This window comes from Phasianus colchicus, chromosome 2, assembly GCF_987193195.1.
Source record: "Phasianus colchicus chromosome 2, bPhaCol1.hap1.1, whole genome shotgun sequence".
Lineage (NCBI taxonomy): Eukaryota > Metazoa > Chordata > Aves > Galliformes > Phasianidae > Phasianus > Phasianus colchicus.
The window spans coordinates 80868233-80892235 of record NC_143437.1 but is presented as its reverse complement, the minus strand read 5'-3'; the positions used below and the strand labels follow the sequence as shown (position 1 = coordinate 80892235).

The 24003-nt window shown below is 37.2% G+C and overlaps 1 long non-coding RNA gene across 4 annotated transcripts in view; it reads left to right on the top strand.

Annotated features, from left to right (window-relative positions):
* The first annotated feature begins 3155 nt into the window (after positions 1 to 3155).
* Positions 3156 to 24003, top strand: part of LOC149919137 (uncharacterized) — a 50843-nt gene continuing 29995 nt past the window's right edge. Inside the window, exons 1-5 of one of the 4 annotated variants that reach the window (XR_016464462.1) lie at positions 3156 to 3230; positions 15792 to 15998; positions 18758 to 18868; positions 20440 to 20491; positions 21597 to 21708. This is a non-coding gene — a long non-coding RNA (uncharacterized LOC149919137). Of the gene's footprint in view, positions 3231 to 15791; positions 15999 to 18757; positions 18869 to 20439; positions 20492 to 20575; positions 21416 to 21596; positions 21709 to 24003 lie in introns of those variants that run through there. The other 3 variants (XR_016464463.1, XR_016464464.1, XR_016464461.1) reach the window with 3 other exon arrangements.

Below are 24003 nucleotides of genomic sequence, written 5' to 3'. Positions count from 1 at the left end.
AGAAATGAACATATATTTTACAGCTAGAGATATTAAAGAGATTATGGTAAATCATGAATAACATCACAAAATCTAAAATATACAGAATTGCAAAAATTTACAGCATAAATATGACAATTATGAATAAAATCATGTTCGTGTTATGTTCATCATTAAATCCAAGAGCACTTTATGAAAGTACACTTGATGCTCTCTGTTTTTGTTGTGCTTTGTTCAAGAAACTTCTGTTTTAGGAAATGGAAGATCATGCACATTGGATTGTTATAATACCAGCACGTTCAACATAAGGAAATTGTAATGTAGCTCCAAATTAATTCTTTGAAACTTGCAGTAACAAAATATCATCTTTTCTGTATTTAGATTCAACAAGTGGTTCTTCTTCTACAACTTGAACTGTCTCAGTTGTTGAATTGTTACGATCGGTGATACATTTATTTTTACTGAAGGATAATTTTGTTATGGCTGCACAGGATGTTCCTTTGCTTCAAAGAGCAAACCCTTTCTGTATTTCCTTCCATATGGAGCTGGTTTTCAGTGCCAGTGAAATAATCATGATGAAGCCATCATCTAGATTTGCTGTGCTCACAGCAACACTTGCAAACCTAGATTCAGTCAGCAAAATGTTTTGGAGCCAGAGCAATAGCAAAATATGAATATATGTCATCATTGTACTACACCGCTTCTGGAAAGGGGCAGAAACTTTCAAATGAAACTTTATTTATCAGAAAATCTGATCTGAGAAAAATCTGAATTTCGGCAGTTCTGCATCTGTTTAGAAGACAGAAACAACATCACCTGCAATAGCTGTTGTATGTAGGCCCTGGATACAATATCTCTCTAAAAAGAATCCACCTGAAAACAGAGTGTGTATAAAGCCCAGGTGCTGGGTAGGGGTTATTTCACCATTTATAAAGTAGACCAATCTAACAACCAACATTTTTCCCCAAACCAGACAAAGCAGAAACGTTTTAGACTGCAGAGAGCTCTACTGAGTCCTCCTCACACTGTTTAACCGGTTTTATTGTAACCAGCCCATTAGAGGACTTTCTGACTCTTTGTCTCATGAATCTTGATTTCTGATAGGAAAACAAAACAAAACAAAACAAAACCAATCAAACAAACATAAAAAATCCCAAACAACCCAGACATGGAAACTTTTCACCAAATGATATTCCTGTATTCTAAATAGTTCTGGTGCTTCCCTCAATCATTTTACCACACTTTAGGTTTACAGGTAGATCACAGAACTGTTGGCCCACAAAGATCCCAGGATTTCATGTTATCTCAGACAGCATCAGCTGTGTCTTTGCTGTTTCTGACACATGTTGGAAATGTTCCTAAACATTGCTGCTGCTTGGAGAATCCACAGACTCCACAGGTGTTTTCTCACAGTTTTAACTCCCCTTTTCCCTACTGCCACTTAAGACATTGTTTCTTATTCTGTGAACAGACAACAAGCGTGTTTAAAATAATTTACGTTGTTTCTTTCATATTAATATTCCTGGCATAAAAAGCAGACAATCTCCTTTTTCTACCAGTTAAAATCCTGTTTTGGGTCATGTATTAGGACTTTTTTGTGTTGGAGTAAAGCCACTTCCAGTTAGTAATGGACAGATGCACTTATCACAACTTCTCTCCCTTTTGACTCTGGTGTGCATAACTTTATCCCACTTAAAGCTTCTGTCTTTTTTATGATACCTGGAGGAATTTCTCCCCTCAATATTCATTTAAAACATTATGTGTTTCATTTGGAAGTGTGCAAAGATACTCTTACTTGTCTTCTTTTGGGGGACTCTATCCTCAATCAGTGCTTCACCGAATATCATCCCACACTTAGGAAAAACAATGCCCCGCTGCTGACATTTTTGATGCATCCATATTTATCCTTGGGCTGCCTTTATCCTTGTTTGAACCCTGAATTTTCCCTTGGAGAACTGATAAGAGTAACCCCTGTCAAAGCCAGAGCACTGTATTCTCTTTTGGTCTGCTTAGGCTCACTCCAGTGCACCAGGAGCCCATACGTGCCTCTTCAAGCTGTCAATAACATTTTGAGTAGCAACATGCGGGGCGGGAGACAGATGGGTCTTTTCACTGCCACTAGGGGGAAGTCACCAACTACTTTTACAATTCGGTTTTTCTCTGAATGAGGGTTCTGAGGCTTCTATTAGCTCACACTTGTGTCTTTTTCTCCTCTACCATTGGCATTGCCTATTCCCGTCTACTCAAGCTGCATGTTTATTTCTAGGGGTGAGGAACAGCAGCTTTTCTCCAAAGAAGCATGTTACTTCCTTTATCCTAGTGAGGCATCTCTTTAAAGATGGACTCCTGGTATTCTCTTCTCTTTGGGGAAGGCAAGGATCTTGGTTCTTGTTCTTTATCCAAAGACCATATACAACTCCCATTTTATGAAGAAGTTGGCCAAGAAAATACAAATACCTGTGTCTTCACAGATAACTAAAAATGTTATTAACTGAATATTGCCATTTCAAAGTTTAAATAGCAAAATCAGGATGTCTAAAATAAGTATTGGCTTACATAAATTATTGGTAGTCTTGCTTCTACGCTTTCTTATATCACATCTTTATAACTTTCTTATATACATCAACAATACTGATATAAGGCAAAATAGTACTGCACAGGAGAGTAAGCCAGTTAAATAACAGTGATAATGAGTTTGAGATACTCATGTGGATGGAAAAGATTAGCATTATATTTGTAAATATCCATCATCTGTTCATCATGACTGTTCAGTTAGTTATGACATTATTCTTTAATATATTCTTGTAATATATTCTTCACATTAGAATGCATTTCAAACATATTTATTACTTGTCTGAAAATTCATCTCAGAAATTGTATTTACAATTTACTTGTTCATAAGAAAGCATTTCTTCCTATTCACTCAAGAAGCAGGAATAGTAATATATGATTGAAGTGATTAGTCAAACTTCACTTGAAATCAGTCACTAGAAAACTAGATTGGTTTTATTGGTCAAGAAGTACAAAACATGATATGTATGAAGATATTGTTATACAGTTGTAGGGGAAATGCTAAGTCATGGCCAGAACCAATGACTGAGCACCCAGTGAAGGGATGCAGCCAGCCCTGGGAGCACAGGTGAAAGCAGTTCACCTCCTTATACCTCATTTAAAGGCTGGCTGCCACAAGGGGCGGCTTTCTACCTGCAGGTCCTTTCTGAGTATTTGATGAGCCCTGATCCGTGTGGCAGGTAAGTAAATCTTTCTTTCTTTAACTGGATTGTGCTAATCATCTTTTTTTTTTTTTTTTTTTTTTTTTGAAGTTCAGAACTTATTATCAGCCGTATGTATTCCTACATAACAAGTATTTGCTAATGCAGACAACAGAGCTAAATTGTGTGTGATGTGGTCTTTATTAATAATTAGGTTTAATTTTTTTGCTGTGTTGCATTTTTGCTGTTGATCTTGGAGCTGGATTTAGTACCTCTAGTCTCTTGAGGTTTTCTGTGATTATTTTTTTCAGTACAGTATGACACTAAGTGTTTTTAAAATAAGTACTCAGTTAAAAATTGAGACAAAACAGGCTATTGAGGGAAGGTATTTTTTCTCTTTTGTTATGGTTACTTGAGACTAGATGGAACAGGAACATCTGGTTGATTGCTCTGGTAATATATAGCTTTTACTTATTAAAAGGATATAGTCTTCAGAACAGTACAGAAAGGGTAAAAGGAAATCCAGAAAATATTTTTCATTATATTCAGGGTTCTGTTGTCTTGGAGATCTAATCTGAAGACAAAAATCCATGCAAAAGTAGGTAGGAAGTTCACCCTTCTCAGTTGCTAGCTTATGTGGAAAGGAAAAAAAAAAAGCAAAACTGTTATGTCATGCAGTCCAGCTTCTCTGGGTCTCTTGTGCCATTTAGATGAAGCACACACTGGATTAGTCTCAAACACCAAAGGCTGGTAAGCAAAATACTAAAATTCTGAAGGCAACCAGATAGGTTTCAGGGATGCAGTTATTACAGCATCTATGCAACTGATGTTCCTAAATCAATCTCTTTGAAACATAGATTTCTAGGCATATACCCTTGTGAATAATTTAAAGCTATGACATCCATATTCTTGCTAACAGTAAGAACCTCTTTGAATGTTTTACTCTTGGAGAACATTAGCTGATTTAATTCCGGTGGTTATGGAGTGCTCAAGTTAAGATCTTCTACTGCATTTCACAAAGGCTCAGCAAGGGGGCAAGCCATGGCACAACCTGCCAGCCCATGCTGAAGCATGTAGATGTGGCAGTGAGGGACGTGAGTTAATGGGCTGGTAGTTGGACTAGATAATCCTGGAGGTCTTTTCCAGCCTTAATGATTCTATGCGTGTACAGCATTCAGACCAATCCCTGAAAGTAAAGATAGCTTTGTTCTCTCTGCCCTGACCAGAAGAGTAACTATGAAATTACTGGGAGATGTATGGATGTCATGTATGGGAGAGCTGCTTTGGGTAGCTCATTTGACACTGTATTTTTCTGGTCGATATCATTATGATTGTGTAATTTGGCTGGATATGTATTTCACAGTAAGATTTAGAAGTGATTTCACTCTCAGCATTAAATATGCCACAGAGTCATAGAATCATTAAGGTTGGAAAGACCAATAAGATTATCTAGCCCAACCATCATCAGCCCATGCCTGTGAGCACTCTACACTGTATCACTCAGTGTGACATCCACTCTTTTCTTAAAAGCCTTCAAGAATGGTGACTCCACCTCATCTTTAGCATAATTTATTTCATAATTACCTTTGTTTATGGTTCAGAGGAGATTTCCTTACAAAAGGTGGTATAAGACAGAGTAGTTAATATTAGTCTTCAATCAATGGTTTCACTTTTTTGAGTGCTGTAAAAATAAATGAGCCAATCCCGAGTGTTAATTTTAATGAGTTACTCATAACATTTATGTAAAAAGTAACAATTATTTCTTGGTTTACAAGCATCCTGTTGCCTTTCTTCAGAGTAGTGATGAATGCTTTATTTGAAGCAATGCAAGTGGATGATCTCCAGTGATATTTTGACATGCTTCAAAAAGCTCTCAGTGCTTTTGCTTTGCTTTCTGTCAGTGACTGTGCATTTCAAACGGACAGTTATTTGCAATGATTTTAACAATAGTGAATAAATACCAAGAGAAAATATGTTTGGCATCATACAGTTGTGATTTAAGCAAAGATTGTCATAATTCTGTTACGTGTGGTTTTCATCCTTTGAGCTTAACTTGATCTGGAACATCCCTACTGGAGGAAAAAAACAAACAAAAAAAAAACACCTGGAAAGTGTAGGTGAAGGCAAAGCAGGAGAAGGGAACTTAATCTTGTAAGCCAAAAACTTACATTTTATCTTTTATTTGGAATCAAACAAACTTTCCCCAAGAAGCTACAGCAGCTACCAGAGGTGTTTCATAGTTATTTATCAAATGGTTTAAGAGAGAGCTGCTGAAGTCATGGTTTAGAAGTGGTTATAACTCCCCAGGCTGGGGAGAATGCAGAAACAGTGCAGCTAGCCCCATGGCCCAGAGATGACGGCTGGGGAGTCTTTGAAGTTGCTGACGATAGCAGCTTCTAGATGTTTCATGCACAAAAACAGTTCTCCAGTTAAATGTCCAAATCTCTTTGTGTTTAGCCTTTTTAGCCAAAGATCCATTGTAGTATATTCTGCATCTTGCATAATGGGCCTATGATAGTCTGTGAACTGACAAGGAACGTGGTGTTAGACTGCTGAGGCTGACAAGAATTTGCCAGGAAAATTGGGGAAATCTTGAGTTGCATGAAAATTCTGAAGCATGAGACAGAAAACACTCATGTGTCTCATGAGAAAGAAAAGTTGAACCAGGCTCCTTTTGTTTTGCTGTTAGTATTTGGAGCAGCAGGTAAATTGCAGTGCATCCCAAAGGCTGCCTCAATGTCTGGGAGACCAGCAAGTCACATTTGGGTAGGTCTATGCTACTATGAAATTGGAAATAGTATACATGTTCTGACAGTGATGTATGACAGTAGTTCTCTATTTGAGAAAGCAAATAGTTGAAGAGGAAAGCCATGTGGATTGCGTGTGCCATGTGCGTCTCCTGATGGGGTGGAAGGGTAAAATGTTAGAGCCCACTCACTGCCAAGCTGGAAAAGATGACTGCACAAAGCAGACTCTGGATGATCTAAGAATGGTTACACCAGGTATATATCACAGAATCATAGAATGGCTTGGGTTGGAGGGGACCTTTAATATCATCTTATGTTTTCCCTGGGCTAAACAGACAGTGTGGGACAAGAGCTATGCACTGCTGCAGCTAACCAGCAGTTCAGCAAACTCTGAGCTGCTATCCACAAAAGGGCAAGTTAAAAAAGTCCAACGATGAGAAGTTGTATCTGCTTTTTATATTCCCTTCCTGTCTCTCTGAGCTGAATACCAAATGTCTAGATCCTAAAAGTACGTTCCTAAGTCCTTAAAGAGCCCTATAGTATTTGTACTGAAAAAGTAATAATCCACAAACTTGGTCTTTAATTGATTGAGTTAAATCACAGTAAAAAAAAAAAAAAAGAGCCGCTATATTTTCCAGTGTTGGAAGCTAATGGCCTTAAAATTATGCTTCAAGACCTGAGTGCAATAAAACTCATTTTATGAGCAGAAGTTGCTAGATCACTTCTAAATTCTTGTTATTAAATTTGACAGCATTACTGCCCTCCAAAATGCTCAGCACCTAACCTGTCCTTTAGAGAAAAAGACTCATATTTTAAGTATTATGTGATGAATAGAGTGATATTTAAGCAGTGCCCACCACACAGGCTCCATTGTCCTGGAGCTGAAAGCAGGAAAGAAGATGGAGGGATGTGGTTTACTTAGACCACACATTTATTAATTGAACTTGTCTGGGAATTGCACGGCAGAAGTTTTCACACTGAGGGATCGTGTTTCATTATGGAGCTATTTCTGCTTCATGAAGAACTATCTTTTCCCCTTTCCTGCTGCAAGGCCTCTAACACCTTTTCTTACACAGGCGTGATGGAGCAGCCCAGGTTGTCTTGGGACCTCTTCCTCCTACTCTCCTTCTAGCTTAAATTTACAAAGAGGTTAAGCCTCTTCTGGAAAATGAAACAATAGTATAGTTCAACTTTTCAAGTACTCTACTGCAATTTCCATGGGCTCATCAGTGGTTAACTGCAATCATCTGGAATGCAGACATGGAATCTGCTGTCAGCCATCTTTCCTAATAAGGTAAATCACACAGTGTTTGGTCAATCTAGCCAAATTCAGGAATGATCTCCAGCTTAAGCTCCTTTTACCAACGGAGGCTAGCAAACCACAGATTGATGTTTGTATCCACCAATAACATATTGCCAATCCAACAGGAAGCACAGTCAGGATATATTGGTTACTTTTGAAAAACACTGCACTATTATTTTAAAATGACAGCTTTTCTTTAGAGCAGTCATTCTTTTGATATATGAGAAAGCTTATCTCAAATAGTTGAGAAATGGTCTCACTCACTTCTAAGTCTTTTTTTCTTACTCATTTTCAAGACTTCTCAGGTGCGTTTGCAGTCCGTATTTAATTTAGTTGCTAGAAATGAGAAGGGACATTACTTTGTACATGGCCTGTCTTTGTAGGTTTGTCTTGCTGATTCTCTGGTATTGAAATTATTATGAAGCACTATACAAAAAAATGTATTCTTTCTAAAATGTTCCTCATGGTTTATAATGATGTAAATAATATAGCCAGATGATTAATATGTGAATAAAAGGAAAATCTGTGAGAATATGCCAATGTACAAAATGTGGTTTTTGTGTGGAAGAAACCAGTTTAAACTTGGATTGTATACAGCACGTGGGTCAGAGGAGGTAGAATACATGGGGATAACTGCAAGTGCAAAAGACAATAGAAGCCAGACTCTCCTCTGTTGTTAAACCTTCCCTCAGCTTAATAGCTACATATCGTTTTACCTTTCTATCTAGGAAGTTTTATGTCATGCAAAATCATCCTACTTAGGAATTTTCCATATAAAATCAATGCCAATCTGAAGCTCATTACTGAGCTATTCAGTCTCTCAGCCTTTTTCCTTTTTAGAGTAATAGTGTCTCATTGGCTAGTTATGAATTTTTATAAAATTTTATTTTCACTGCAAAAATTTATGAAAGAAAGCTGGAGAGAATTTTTGAAGATATCAATGCTACTTGTTACCTAATCCTAATGAAAAAGGAAATTCTACATTGAAGTTTAAAACAGCTTGATAAAAAGAGATCTGAGAGTGTCAAACAGACTGAGAAATGTAGTAGAGGAGACAGCTGTTCGAAAGGGGAATTTTTAACCTGGGCAAAATGGTACTTAAACACACTCAGAGCCAAGACTTCTGTCCATACATGCTTCCCATGTAGCTGTCTTTGGAATTTTGGAGAATTATAGATTTCTGGCTTGAAATATTAAGAACCTTTCTGGGTATTTAATTAAATCATGAATTAAAAAATAAAAAATATTTTTTAATACTTCCTTTATGTTTTTACTCTGTAAGCTACTGAGCATATTCCTGAAATTGGTACGTTCAAGAAATTTTTCTGTAAGAACATGGATAGCTGTAGAAGAAGCTAAAAGACGACACAAGGGAAATGGAAATCAAACGTTTGTAGAACACTTTTCTGGGACACTATGAGGACTTCAGTGAGATCTAAGACCTACATCAGTGTGCATGAATGTACTCTTCTTGGTCATAAGCCAGCAGGACCATTCCAATAGTGCGTTTCAGCTGGAAACACAGTTATGTGGTAGCAGGGAGTAGACAACAGGGAAAAGGAGCAAAACCACAGTACTTTGCTAGCCATCTGTTCAAAACATCAGCTTCTCCAATTCTGTGGGCTGTACCCATGAGAAAAGCCCTGGTCTTCTGAATGGGCCTGTCCATGCAGATTGTTGTACCAACAGAAATTCAAGTAGCTAAACAGAAACAAATCTGCAACTTTACTTTGAAAAAGAATTTCAGATTTATGTGCAATCTGTACTACTTAAGTGTGGAGGAAAAATCTTATATCTTCTAGGACAGATGCCAAGAGTAGACCACTTTTCAGTGCTACATATACACAGCTTCTGTTCCCTCAGGGATGAAATGCTTGGACATATTCTATTCCTTGATGAAATCTGGGCCTTTTCAAATGCATAGAAGTGTCTCTTGGCTTTATAGGTTATGATTAGAAAGATTAAATAGCAGAAGAACTGAGCGTACTGTCTAATATTCAGGTTAGGTAACTGTAGTGTAAGTGTAATTTCCTTTGAAATTATATGATACAATTTCCAGATTTGATTTGTATTGTTCGGTATTATTCCTGCATAAAACTGGCATAACAAAACTTCACTAATTCAGTACTTGGGATATCGTAATGCGGTGATCCTCAAACCTCTGCAAAAAGCAGAGGCTTTCAGAAGAAAATTTGAATCAATCTCAGAAACATAGAAATTTTACAAATACATTAAATAGTTTTTCTTATGATCAGGCACCAAAAAATACAATCTTAATCAAATTTTCAATAAATTCTTAATCTGTATTATTTGTTTATAGTTGGCCAGAGTATTTTTGTTTCTATCGGATTTATTTATTTATTTAGCAATTTTTCTTTGCTATCCATTTGTTTATATGGCTTGTGGATTCCTGTCATAGTTAGGAGCTCAGTTCAACTTGACAAGAGCTTTTCAGCCCATATAAACAGTAGTTGGACTATGCTGGTCATTGATCAATTCCTTGATAGGAAGGCAGAGAACAAGGAAAATTTTTGTAGTGAATAGATAAACACTACTAAGTCTTTACTGACTTCATGATGATGATAAGCAGTCATTTACAGACTAGCTCACAACTGAAGCTTTATTGTAAGCAGGTAGTGACAAAGAAATTTTCTGTTGTCCCATGTTATTCCTATAGCACTGGCTTATCTATTGGAGTTGTTTTTTTTTTCCTTTTCTGGAAAAGAAGGCAATTTAGCTGATGTGTCCTATGTTTGGGGTGAATTTGCTAATTACAGAGCTTCTACTTGCACAGTTGTCTCTCCTGTTTAAAAAAATAAAATAATAAAAAAAATTGGTTCTCAGTCCACAGCAGGGCAGTGTACACAGCCTGCTGCTGTAGGATAGTTTTGCCATCACTCTACTTACTCTACTGTGTTTAGGAAGCTTCTTATCCCACCTTGTTTAATTATCTGTTTGTCTGGTGTGTAGATGAACTTAATTCATGGGGAACATAAGGGTTGTATACTGCTAGGTACAAGTGCTAGGTGCAAGGGAGAAGCCAAGCAAGACAAATTGCTGTGGAAGAGCCAGATGACAGTTACCACTGATGCTGGAGGAGGTGGGTGAGGACCTGGAAGAAATTATGCTCAGGTATGAAGGGGAAAGTTCTCCCAGGAAGGTCATTCCAGAAAGATCTTGTCTTCCAAGGAGCACCAAACCCACTTCAATAAGTTTCTCCAAATTTAGCCCAACCTCTTTTATGCTCTTTCCCTTCTTGTTCCTCCATCTTGAACTGACAAAGTTCTATTCTGTTTACGTTGCTGAGGAGGCTTGAGTTGGTTATGAAATTACTATTTTGTTTTTCTTTCCCCAAAAAAATAGTTTAAATGGAATAGCATTACTTAAGCTTGTTTTAATCTAAAAATCTGTCATGAACCTGAACTGCCTTAAGAAAACAAGTTTTAATACTTTCTAAACTTATTCTGCTGTCATTGTACTTTCCTTTTTTCCATTCTCCTTTTTTGAATTAAGTTAATTCTTATGACACTGTATTACCTAAACTTCATATTTTGGAGGGAAAAGGCTCAAAAAGGGTATACATATGTATTTCTCACAGTGATAGTTTAGCATGTGCTCTCAGTTTTCATTCTAACTCTTTATTCTTGCTTCTCGGGATAAGCCTTTTTTTGAGAAGTGAGTCATTTGTCAAAGAATGAAAGAAAAAAGCAATGCTCAATCACATACATCACAAGCTACTAGTCCAGACTGTATATAAATCAAGTAGCTTTGCAATGAAGTAATAGCCTCTTCAAATATCTTATATTTCTTCATGTAGAGAGATATATATGTATAATATTTAAAATCCTGTGGGCAGAAGTAAAACGAACTGAAGATAAGCAGCATGACTTATAGTGTTCAGTTGATCACACTTTTTTTTTTTTTTCCTCTGGCAAATGCTTCCACTAACTTACTAATGTAGGTATAATTTAGTATGGAAAGCTTACAGAAAGGTAAATAAAGGACAAATTGTATGAGGAAAATATGACTGACTAATTTGACAGCATTACGAAAAATGTCAGATTAAGAAAACATTCCATTTGAGTGACTATCACATCAGAAGTGATATGAATCATAGTTTGTTTTTGTTTTGTTTTACTTTCTTAGCATTTAGGTCACACGGGATCACTGGAACATCCAGATCCTCTTTCTGTTTGTGAAGAGAGTTTACATTTCACCCCAAGGCTTATGTGTTAAGCCCCTTGATTTTATTTTTTTAGTGTTTGTGAGTACTTGTTTGGCTGATGTGTATTAAGAACTGTGCTCAGTCCTGAACTCTGAACAGAAGAACAAATAGAGGATCATCTCCCCTGGGAGTTCACCTCAATGGCTGTTGTTCTTGGCAATTTTTTTTAATTCTTCACTATCTTTTGGATTTTTGGCTTTCACTGATGACACAACTCTGCGCCAGGTAATCCTGCTCCACTAACTTCAGAAGACTTTATCGTTGTGTGTCTTCATTTTGTGAAGAAAACCCTGAGAACAACACTTCCCAGCCTTCCATTCAGTACACCAAACAGCAGAGCTCTGCAGATCTCACTGAAACCCCTAGTTCGCCAGAAGTTCTGTGGTTCTTTATAACATCATTTCCCCATTTCTTTTATTATTATTTTTTTTAATTTAAGGAAGATGGGAAGGCAATGTTCAGTGTTTGTTATCTACTGATGGTAGTGTAATGAAAATTAACTTTATATTATATATTTATAGTAACAGCCTACCTAACTAAAATATAATGTTTAATACTAAAACAATTTCAGTTAGAATTCAGTCAAAATCATAATTAGATTTAGATAAAACCAGGAATTTCAGCTTTTGTTAGGAAAGGCTTATTTCTGCCTTTCAAACATCTTTCCTTCTTGGAATGTTGTGCAACTTTTCCTTCAATTTCCACATATTGTTCTGTATCTGTAATTCAAGCTATTTTAGCAGATTTCACAAGCTGTTTGCAAAGCATGTGTCTGAGGCAATAGCTTTGTTCTAGGGTCTATTTGGATAAGGATTTATGAATAATAGTGGTTGGGGTGGAAGGAGAGATTCTATGTGCAAACTGGTTAGCAGTCTTTGCTGTACTCTTTTAAGCTGAGAATCTGGTACTAGAGAATCTTGCGGTTTGCTGCAGTGTATGCTAACAAGGGGCTTTTTAAAAAGTTATCTTACATTTTTTAGAGGGGTTTTGGTTTTTGAACACAGTTAAGTAACCATTCATACAAAGGCTTGTTACTGTTTCTCACAAACTGCAGAGAAGTGCACCAGTGGAGGCCCACACCTCCTTACCACCTTCTTCCTTCTTTATCAAGAGAAAATATTTCTGTGAAATACATACATTGCACAGATTTAAATTATTTCACCTTATTGAGATATCTCCATACAAGAATGAGTTGTAGGATAAATTAATTGCTGCAAATAGAACGACAGAGGAGAGAGAAGAACTAAATTCAGCAGGGGAGAAAGTCATTTAACTACAGATTCAAGCTTTACTTCCAAGGCCAACTCCACTAGCAGTAAAATCTTTCCAAAAGATATGTTTGAGCTCATGTCAGAGTTCTGATGTTTTCATATGTTGTGGCAGATGGTATAAGGGTTCCATTGGGCTCAGTTTACTGTCTGTGGATCGTATGTTCTGCTTTACTAGTGGAAGGCTGCTGGGCAAAAGAGAAGGGGGTCTTGTCCAGGGGTCTTGTCCAGGTGTCCTATTCTGGGGAGCAACCAAGTGCTCAGAGATAAAACTCCTCAGACAGAAGAGAAGCCATGGGCTCAGAAACTGGGGAGCTGACCAGGGCTGGGGATCACCTGGGTCATGGGTGGGCTGAGGGCTGGCAGTCAGCCTTTGGAGGTATTGGAAGAAATGTTCCTTGCAACTCAATGGAAGTGCTGACACAAAAAGGAAGATGCAAGCCTGGTTTAATGGGCTGGTGGAGTATGCGGAGGAGAGACTTCTCTTTAAACTGATGAGCCGCCTTGCCTTTCCTGTTAAGCATTGGATGGTTTTAGAGCCTTAGAGCTTTTTTGATAGTTTTTTATCAGTTTTTATGAAGAAAAAGTGTGGTGGATGTAACCTACAGTTTTGTCAGACAATTTCAAATAACTTCTTTTCAAATAATTACCTGAGAATAAAGTTCCCATTGAATTTCAACACTCCTAATTAGATCTAATTCTCAAAAACATCCCTTTTTACTTATTTTTCTTCTGCAATTATCCACACAATTGCAGTTCAAATAAATAAGTTGGTGAACAAATACAGTCAGATTAGGTGGTGGTAATAGTCCTCTTTCAACAAAGTCTGATATCATGAATCTTTGCAGCCACGCAAGTTGTGAACTTGTTGGAAACCTCAGTTAAAAACAAGTTGCATGTGAAAAGGACATGGCCTGGAATGTTGCACTTTACTTTTGTCCACAATACCTTTTCTATCTGTATCTAATGTCAGAAGCTACTAAGGATGTGAAAAACCTAATTTAACTTGGAAGCTAGCCCTGGATTGAGTGGGTGACAAGATAAGGTGACTTATAGAAGTCTTCTCCAACCTAAATTATTGTATGATCCTGTAACTCAGATTCATTCTCTCACTTTAAATTTAGCTGTTCCTGTCTAAATGTCATATATTTTGAAGTTATAGTTTCTCTGAAATGGCGGGTATATTTTTCAGATTGCATGGTGAAGAGTTTTTAAACTGTGATGGTGACAAAACTTCATTATTTTGAAGGTTTCTCCACATGATATGCTTCCTATTTTGTGATGTTTGCCCACAATCTCAGAAGTGGATGTTGATGATATGGCAGTAGATGTTAAACTTTCCCACCAGTGTTCCATTTATGCTAATTATTTTTTTTTCCCACACAACAAACATCAGCAGAGGGGCAGTCTGACAAAATGGTGCCTGACATGGAAGTATATGCGAAGCATAAGTGTTTCACTGAATTGTTACGTGCAGAAAAACTTGCATCCACTGATATTAATCAAAACTTCCCGAACCAAACAGTGGATGTAAGCACAGTGGGATGGTGGATTGTGTGTTTCACCAGTGATGAAAGCAGTAATGTGTCACCTTTGCTTCTGCAAATTTTTAGGAATGCACCATGCAGGATACTGTTCATTGCAGGCAAAAATGCATAGCTAATGGCGGTGACTACATTGAAAAATCATGTTTTATAGCTGAGAATTTTTCTCAATCAAATAGTGTTATTGTACTCTTTACATCTGTTGTAGTTTTCATGAAAATTAGTAGCAGGCATTACATTTGAAACAACCTACATGTAATTCCACTTAATGTCTTTCATCTGAAAGAATAAAAGATGAAAGAAATATTACAAGTCTTTGTTAGTAACATAATTATTTGGATGCTGTGTTCTTTTAGTAATACAGTCCCATTACACATATAGGCTACTTGTTCTCAGACCGACATTGCTCAAAATCTGTTTGTGTATGTTGTTAACTAACTACAGAAAGAGTAGGAGATTAACTAAGCTATACTATTTCAACTGTACAGCTAGAGGTTTTCATGGTACTCTATGTTAAATATTTCCAACGTTTGGGCAGTTGGAATTAAGATGCGTAGTATGTGTTACATCTCCTGTATACCAGTGCAGTTTCTTCTGCTGGTTTACTGTCACTACCTAGATTGGCAAATCTCTGTTTAGTTGGTCAGCTAATAACATTTTATAATAAATTATAAATTTTAATAAATAACATTTTATAATAAATAATAACATTTTATTTGTTTGGAGGTTAAACTCTCCTTCAGATTTTCCTCTGCTTCTGTAGTTATCCTCTCCATTTCAAATTACAACAAACTGTACATGAGTGTCACATTAAGCAGCAACAGTCATAACATCCTACTGCAGGATGATTTCCTTAGGTTTTCAATTGCAAACCTATGTTAGGGTTTTCTCTACTGTCTTTAAATGTATCTAAATACTAAATGTATACTTCTGAAACATTACTGGGATAAAATGGCTATTGGTTTCTTTAAAAAGCAGATCCAGGTTACTTTTAACAAGCTGACTTTAAAAAGAAGTATTAATTACAGCTGCTTTTAACTGGTTTTTGCCCCATCCTATCAACAAAGCAACTCACTAGCTACGCCACGAATGAAGTCTGTTTGTTGTAGTCTTACACATAGTACTTTAAAAGATGAAAAGCTAACACCAGAATGAACATTTGGGTACAAATAAGGAATGTGTGAAAGGGGCCACTTTCATGGAGGTCACTGAGGTTCCAGTAATGAGCTTTTTTAAACTGCTGAGACTAATACAATTTGCCAGACCTCAAGCTAGACTCCTTCATTCCAAACTACCTACAAAACACCCACGCATACTGGAGAGCAACACCTCACAATCATTCCACATGTGTCTCTGGATAGCAATTTGGACCTCATAAATCTCCTTGTTTTCAACTACTTCAGTACTCCTACTGAAAGCCTCAGTTCATCCACAGGAACCTGCAAGCATTCTAATCCAAGCAGATGACATTTTCACCACTGCCATTTGTTCTAAAAGAAATTTTCTTTTCCAGTTCATGGCAGGGCTGGTTGAAGACAGTCCTGTTAAGTAGCCCTAATCAGGGTGAAGGCTGGCTTTGGAGGTACTTGGAAGAAATGTTCCTTGCAACTCAGTCTGAGTGCTGACACAACAGGAAAAGTGCTGAAAGTCACTGAGCTGAGAGCAAGCCTGGTGTAATGGACTGGTAAAACATGTGGAGAAGAGACTGCTCTCTAACACGGTGAGCCTTCTTGCCTTTCCTGTTACAATTACCCAAACTGTGTAGGTCTAAAATAAGTTAGTGAATACCTATTGCCTGTATTCTGTATATGATCAGAAATGGTAGTAGTCCTCCTTCAACTATTGTCTGATGTCATGGAGCTTTGCAGCAACATAAGGTATGAAATTACTGGAAACCTCAGTTTAAAACAACAAGCATATGAAGAGATCATGGTCTTGAAGCATTTTATTGCACTTCGCTTTTGTCCACAATACCTTTCCTACCTGTACCTAATGTCAGAAGTTACTAAGCGCCTGAAAAATCTAATCAAACTTTGAAGCTAGCCCTTCCTTGAGTGGGTGACTAGACAAGGTGACCTGTAGCAGACTTCTCCAACCTAAATTACTGTATGATTCCATAACTCAGATTCATTCTCTCTCACATTGAACTTAACTTTTTCTATTTATATTTTGTAGATTTCTTTTTTAAATTATTTTCTCTGAAATGGGCTTGTGAATTTTTCTGATTGCACAGTTAAGATTGCTGAGTTGTTTCAACTAGTGGTGGAGATGGTCAGTTTTCATTATTATGTAATTTAGCTGAGACCTATGGCTTTTCTAGGACATACAGTCAGATTAGGTAATAGTCCTCTTTCAACTACTAAGTTTGATATAATGGAGCTTTGCAGTTACACAAGTAATAATGAATTTGCAGCAGTGTTCAGAGAGGAAAATAAATACATCCTTAATCACTAAGCTAAACCAACATGCTCACACACACATGCCTATTTAGTGAGTAAATTTGAATTAAAGATTACTGTTCAGGAAAAAATGTACTTCAAGTTATAATTCACAGTTCTTTGAATAGTTAGTAGCAGTCATTGAAGGAACCCAATGTTAGACAGCAAATCAGTGAATAAAACAGAGAAAGTTTGGTTATTTGACCAAATCCACAGTAAAGGCCTGTCTTGAATAAAGGACACTATTCTGTACTCCTCATCTCAGAAATGAAAAAACAGAACAAAATAAGATTTGGAGAAAGTTAGACCAAAGTAGCAAAGGGTTAGGAATGCTGCCATAAAAGGAGTACTTCAGTAAAGTAGTTCTCTTCAGCCAGGAAAAAGTCAGCTGAGGCGAGAATATGAGAGAGGTCTATGAAATCTTAGAGGGTGCAGAAGGTATGAAGAGGTGATTTTTATTCCTTGTTTTTCATAGTATGGGAACTAGGAGGCACCAAATCAGATCATCAGCTGTCAAAGTGGGAACAGATCAAAATGGTGAGATTTATTTCCTCAGGAAAAACTGGATATCAAAAATTGATGTTGTTTCAAAATTCAAATACATTGGTTTATGGAATAAATCTGTCAAAGTCAAATTAGACACCATCTAAAACAAACAAAAAAAGATGGATTTAAAGACCATTAATTAAAGCTGTAGTGAATTATAGATAAAAAGTCTTTTTTTGGGAAAATCATCTCCTATCTTTTTCTAAATGTATATTTAGGAGGAAGTTTTCCTCACAGGGAGGTGACACACTGGAACACGTTGCCCAGAGAGGTTGTGTATGCCCCCATCTCTGGATGCATTCAAGGCCAGGCTGGATGTGGCTCTGGGCAGCCTGGTCTAGTGGTTGGAGACTCTGCCAGTGGCAAGAGGGTTGAAACTAGGTGATCTTTGAGGTCCTTTTCAAACAAGGATTTCAGATAGGTGACTCAGTTTTAAAGCCAGATTTAACTGTATTTAGAAAGATATGGAGAAAGCTATTAACATAAATATCCACTTGACATCTTACTTCGCTTAACAGCGAATATTTTCTGAAATATTGAGATAATTTTGTTCTGGAAAGACCCACACTTTGGAATTATACTTTTTGAAAACTCTCCAAGTGTTCATTTTCTTTTAGTTTTAAAATTTAACGAAAAGCAACTTCTACTGTTTGTGATGGAAAGAGGATTTCAAAAGAGCATATTATTGCCAAATTGACTCATGTTCACCAAGTTAGAGACAATAATGCATACTCATTTGGTTAGTCTTAAATAGTTCAACTCAACATCTGAACATCAAGAGTCATCTGTTTAGTGAATTATTTCATAACTTTATTGAAGAAAAAATAATAGACAAAAAAAAATGCATATTTAAAGAAAGAAAATCTCTATAATCCACTGCAGGATACTGACTGAATGTAAAGAAACTCAGGTTTCAACACTGAAAATGTTAGAGCCACTGATGATCCATAATCTTCCCTTGAATTCTGAGTTCAGTTTTATCAAGTAATTTGGTTATAGCAGAAGAGGGAAAACACAGAACAGGACTGTATAAAAAAAAAATTAGAAGAGAGAGACAACTTCATGAAACAACAAAAGGTGAACTTTCGTGTAGGGATGAAATTTCAGAAGGTAGATAGATGTATTTGTCAGTCTTAATGACATATATTGTTCGGAATCTAAAAATTCCCAAATTCATGCCAAAACATGTAGCCTTTTATCCAGTAAACATGGTTTTGGAATGGCTTGTAACATGCCGGAGATTTTTTGTAAATCTGTAGTAAATGCAACAATTATATTTTATTCTTAATTTAAGTAGATTTAAAGCTTCACTTCATTGAAGATAATTTTAAGCACATTTCTCATTTGTTCTTTACTACTGTGGCCTCTTTTCCTATTATGGCAAAGACATCCACCTATTTATTTAAAGGTGATGTTCAAACTAAATACTTTATCAAGCTATTTAAGTATTCAAATTTTGTTATCCTCTTTATTTCTCTGCTGTGTGCATCATTAGATATGACCATGTGACCATGTCTTCTGACTTGATATGACTTAATAAAGATCCTGAAATAATAATCAACTTTTGACACTTTGAAGGCTTTTGTAGAAGAAAAATGGCTGTCTTGTAAGTCTTTTTAATTATATGAATGTGTACAAGATAGAATAGAAATGATCTAGTTTATTGGGTTTTTTTTGTTGTTGTTGTTTTTTTTCAGCTTGCTTCTTTTTATTATTGTGAAAGTAAATCTTGGAGGAGGCATGAGGATCTTCTGCTTCTTTTTGTATGGTGTAATGAAAGAAATAAAGCCCTGGTGAAAGGGAAAGATGTTTTAATACTGTTGAAACTATAAACGTGGCATTCATGCTAACATTTCCTGAGCCCAAAAGATTCATACAAGTTTGGATAATGAAACCAGCTCAAAATGAGTTGGATTTGTCTCAAACTCAGCCAAAATAAACTAACTGATTTTAATGATTTTTACCTAATAATGGACAAAAGGATTCTTGAGAAATTCCTTGGGACCTAGAAGAAAGGGCAAATGTTAGTACGAGGATCCCACATTCTCCACCTTGACTTGTAAAACTTTCCTGTGCCCAACAGGGCTATGACTAGGATAATCTGTTTATTTTCTCATTTAAATAGAATACTTTCTCAGAATTGTAAATTCTGAGAGCAGCCGCACAGCTTGGCTAGCTAACTTTATGCTTGCTTGGATTTCTCTGGAAACACTTAAGCTGTGCTTCCGAAAAAAAATGTGTACTCAGCCTACTGATAGAGTTGAGCTAAGGCTGGAAACTGCCATGTGGTTGATTTGTGGTTACGCAGTAGAGCAAGTGTCTCCTCCTTACATAGCTTTGTGATGTCCTGATAAATCTGTTCCTCTCACAGAACAAAAGTATTAAAGAATGCCCTTGACCTCACTGAATTTTTTAAAACAGCCTTTGTACAATTTGGGAAACATCAAGGGCAAAAGAACTTGAGAATTATTCGGAATCATTTCCTAAGCCATTTTTGGAATGAAAAAAAAAAAAAACATAATAGCAATCTCTCTCCTATCAATTGGCACTGCACATCCAATGGATTTCTAGGAGAATACAGCAGTAATGCCATACTGTGATGTCAGAAGCTGAGAAAGTATTCTATTTTTCTGTGAATTGTATATTAGAATACTAAAAGGGTCCCACAAGAATCTGCCACCTAATTAAGTTTAAGGAACAATATTTTACAATTACTATTTATTTTGACTGTTCTACTTTGTTTTGGAGGATGATTAAAGGTTTTCATTACATTAGCCAGAGTATATCTGATTTTTAAGATTAGACTGTTAAAGTCAGTTATCTCAGTGCATTATAATGTCTCTAATAGAAATTATCTCATACAGAATAATCTGTAGTTGTCCATCAGGCAGCACTTGTTCAATGCATGAGACCTTAAGAATGTGCTTGTTATGATCACTTAGGCAAGTTTAGAGTTTCTAAACAGAGAGATATTGCCATTTTAGAGAACTTCTGTATATTATTAAAAATTTTGTCTTTATCAATTTTAGGGGAAAAAGCTTATGAGTATACATAATGAGCTTAATTCATACACTTTGAAGACAAAATGTCAGTATTAAAATATAGGAAAGTAATATAATTGAAATATGGATCTAAATCTTGTTGTTTTAGTCAATCTTTTTCGCATTTCAATTGCAGATTTTCACACTACTCAAAGTTACTTCTCAAAATTGGAAATGACAAAAGAAAGGTAGTAAAAATTATTCTTTATTCACAGCTTATAACTGTTGGACAGATTTTTCCTGCACTTTCTAACAGAATTAATCTTTTACAGTACCCCACATGCTACTTATACAGGATGGTTCTCCATTTGAAGAGAACGTTAAGGACAGCCAAACATCCTTAAAGCTTTGCCTGTACTTTACATTGGAGTTCTGAGTTGCTGTTATTGGTAATGGTATTCTCTATTCAAACAAAAGAGGACAATACTTGGATGAGTCCATAAATGTCAATAACTTGAAAACAAACCATTACTTTGGGAGAAGTTTATTTTGATATATTTCCCTACCCCATAAACAGCCAGTACAACAAAGTTTTAAGTACAGGCAACACACTGATAGTCAACCAGAAATTAAAGAGAATAAAAATTAGCTAGGAGGGTCCTCACATGAGATTTGTTTAGTAGTGCAAGGGTCCTTAAAGGGTTACTAATTTCTCACAGACAAAATTTACTTGCCTCTTAACTTTGCAGAAGGATCTACCTCACCAAACACAAGTCTGTATTCTACTTTCTAAACACCAAGGTGTTCCTGAAAGCATGGAATTGTCTGAAATTATTCCCTTATTTGCACCTAAACCAAAGCATCTGAACAGCTACATGGCTCCTTTCTGCATACAGTAGAGATTGTCATACTGTTGTTAGAAAAGCAACCAGCAAGGGAAAATGGTAACATGAAGAGGGTTAAATTAGCTGCAAGGAGAAATGGCAACTTGTATTTACCCAGGAGAAAATTCCAGTATTGACTGTGTAGTGCTAGATGAAGCTCAAAATCTAAAATATAATCAGAGCAATTTCAGTTTAAAAAGAATTTGTTGATTATTAGGATTGGGTTTTTGACATTTCTGGATAAACTGTGTTCTTTCTGATTGTTCAATGAAATTAAAATACTTGATTTCAGCCAGATTCTATGCTAATCTACGCACTTCTGAGCTTCCAAGGTGTGCTGTGAGCAAGACTCCCAAAGCAGAGCTTGCCCCTCTGCTTCTGTGGAGTAGTATACTCAAATCACTGGTCTTCTCCCACAGTCTGCGTACCCATGGCTCTCAGCCTCTGTACCCTGCTTCTTTGCCTATAGATACTCATCCTTCAACACTTCTTCAAAACACTTAAAGAAGGCAAAGGATTTCTGTCTGAGAGGAGACTGGATATGCAAGCATCCCTCCAGCCTTTTCACATGCCTGAGACAGGTATCAGCTTTATTCATGTTCTGTTGAATATCATTATGGCAGGAAACCATCCAGCTGCAGGGCTTATATAGCTAGTGTGAGTGCATTTTGGGAATATATACCAAAGATGACTTGTTAAAAGTAAGTAGCCTTTTTCCAAGATTTTTTTTTTCCCAGGGAATTCCAAGCAGCTGTAATCCATACGAGATTATTATTATTATTGTGCTGTTAATTAGGAAATGAAAAATGGAAAATCTGCTATTTAGCAGGTAAAACTTCAAGTATAAATACCTGGTAGGAAACTATTTTTACTGTTATTCACTGAATACAACTTCCATATAAATTTCTTTGTTGCATACATGTGGGTTGCTGTCACGGAATTAACTAGATCAGTCAATGCCCGTGACAGGGGGCAGTAGGCCCCTGCCTTCCCCACCCCCCGCCTGGACCCACAAAATGGGAAGGTAGGGGGAAAAGGAAAAAAAACAGCGGCAACAAACTATGGAGGTAAACTTATTTTACTAACTATGATATCGGAATGCAAAATAATACAATATAATACAATCTAATTGGAATTGAGACTAATAAATCAAACAAGATATGAGAGAGAGTTCCCGAGACCGAGTCAAACCTGAAAAAGCTTGGAACGGCTAGGAAAGCACCCTCCAGCACCCACTGCCAGGCAGTAAGAGACCGTCCCCCCGGAAGGGTCAGATCCCGTGACTTCCGTAATGTATAGGGATAGGTACGTAGAGTTAGAGCATTAACACTTTAATTCCAGTACATGATGTTTTGATGTGGAATATTGAAAATCAAATAAAAAAAAAACCAAAACCATGACATTCCACCCCTTATTCTACATCGCTACATCATGCTTTATATATATATATATACACATACATATACAAACAAACAAAATGATTACAAATGCATCACACGCACACGTCTATATACATATACATAGAATTACTGTCTGCACTCCCCCAGCATCAAGTTTCCTTGTGGTACACATTGAACATCCCCATTTTCCTGCATTACCCACCAAGTAGATCCAGGTCCCTGGGCAAAAACAGTACCGCGGAGAGGTTTGCCCTTTCCAGAAGCTGGAAGAACCCAAACTGCTTTTCCCAACATGCTCTTTACATGTACAACAGGGACCTTATCTCCCTCTACGGTATGTAGAGAGCTGGATTGGGTAGGACCATCACGATTGATAGATCCTCTGGTATTGACTAACCAGGTGGCTTCTGCCAAATGCTTCTCCCAGTGCTTAAATGTTCCGCCACCCATTGCTTTCAGCATTGTTTTTAACAACCCATTGTATCGTTCGATTTTACCAGAGGCTGGTGCATGGTAGGGAATATGGTAAATCCACTCAATGCCATGATCTTTGGCCCAAGTATTTACAAGAGAATTTTTGAAATGAGTCCCATTATCTGACTCAATTCTTTCTGGGGTGCCATGTCGCCACAGGACTTGTTTCTCAAGACCTAATATGGTGTTTCGGGCGGTAGCATGGGGTACTGCATATGTTTCAAGCCACCCAGTGGTCGCCTCTACCATAGTAAGCACATAACACTTACCACTGCGGGATCGTGGCAGGGTGATATAATCAACCTGCCATGCCTCCCCATATTTATACTTTTGCCATCGCCCTTCCTCCCAGAGTGGTTTCATCTTCTTGGCTTGTTTGATTATGGCGCATGTTTCACAGTCATGAATAACCTGTGCAATTGCATCCACAGTTAAGTCCACCCCTCGGTCTCTAGCCCACTTATATGTTGCATCTCTCCCCTGATGGCCCGAGGTCTCATGAGCCCACCGAGCTAGAAATAATTCACCCTTGTTCTGCCAGTCCAGGTCTATCTGAGCCACCTCAATTTTGGCAGCTCGGTCCACCTGGTGGTTATTTTGCTGTTCTTCAGTAGCCCGACTCTTGGGCACATGAGCATCTACATGGCGCACCTTTACAACCATATTCTTTATTCGGGCAGCAATGTCTTTCCACAGTTCAGCAGCCCAAATAGGTTTACCCCTTCTTTGCCAGTTATTTTGCTCCCACTGCTGTAACCACCCCCACAAAGCATTTGCCACCATCCATGAGTCAGTGTAAAGATAAAGCATTGGCCACCTCTCCCATTCAGCCACATCCAAGGCCAGTTGGACAGCCTTTACCTCTGCAAATTGGCTTGATTCTCCTTTCCCTTCAGTGGCCTCTGCAACTTGTCGTGTGGGGCTCCACACAGCAGATTTCCATCTGCGATGCTTTCCCACAATACGACATGATCCATCAGTGAACAGGGCATACTTTCTTTC